Consider the following 1,241-nt stretch of genomic DNA (forward strand, 5'->3'; position numbering starts at 1 on the left):
TGTAAAATTATTTGTACTAGGCTATAGAGCTAGTTCCACTCTAGTGTAAAATTATTTGAACTAGCTTATAGAGTAAGTTCAACTCTAGTGTAGAATTATTTGTACTTGGCTATAGAGCTAGTTCAACTCTAGTGTAAAATTATTTGTACAATCTTATAGAGCCAGTTCAATTCTGGTGTAAAATTATTTGAACTACCTTATAAGGCGAGTTCAACTCTAGTGTAAAATTATTTGTACAAGTTTATAGAGCTAGTTCAACTCTAGTGTAAAATTATTTGTACTAGGCTATGGAGCTAGTTCAACTCTATTGTAAAATTATTTGTACTAGGCTATAGAGCTAGTTCAACTCTAGTATAAAATTATTTTAACTAGCTTATGGAGGAAGTTCAAATCTAGTGTAAAATTAATTTAACTAGCTTATAGAGCAATTCAACTCTAGTGTAGAATTATTTCTACTAGGCTATAGATCTAGTTAACCTCTAGTGTAAGATTATTTGAACTAGCTTATAGAGCTAGTTCAACTCTAGTGTATAATTATTTGAACTACCTTACAGAGCTAGTTCAACTCTAGTGTAAAATTATTTGTACTATGCTATAGAGCTAGTTCAACTCTAGTGTAAAATTATTTGCAGTAGCTTATAGAGCTAGTGCAACTCTAGTGTAAAATTATTTGTACTAGGCTATAGAGCTAGTTCAAATCTAGTGTAAAATTATTTTAACTAGCTTATAGAGCAAGTTCAACTCTAGTGTAGAATTATTTGTACTAGGCAATAGATCTAGTTAACCAGTAGTGTAAAATTATTCGAACTAGCTTATAGAGCTAGTTCAACTCTAGTGTAAAATTATTTGTACCAGGCTATAGAGCTAGTTTAACTCTAGTGTAAAATTATTTGAACTAGCTTATAGAGCTAGTTCAACTCTAGTGTAAAATTATTTGTACTAGGCTATGGAGGTAGTCCAACTCTAGTGTAAAATTATTTTAACTACCTTATAGAGCTAGTTCAACTCTCTAGTGTAAAATTATTTGTACAAGCTTATAGAGCTATTTCAACTCTAGTTTAAAATTATTTGTACTAGGCTATTGAGCTAGTTCCACTCTATTATAAAATTATTTTAACTAGCTTATGGAGCTAGTTCAACTCTAGTGCAAAAATATTTGTACTAGGGTACAGAGCTAGTTCGACTCTAGTGTAAAATTATTTGAACTAGCTTATAGAGCTAGTTCAGAACTAGTGTAAAAT

The sequence above is a fragment of the Triticum aestivum genome, chromosome 5D (assembly GCF_018294505.1).
Source record: "Triticum aestivum cultivar Chinese Spring chromosome 5D, IWGSC CS RefSeq v2.1, whole genome shotgun sequence".
Taxonomy (NCBI): Eukaryota; Viridiplantae; Streptophyta; class Magnoliopsida; order Poales; family Poaceae; genus Triticum; species Triticum aestivum.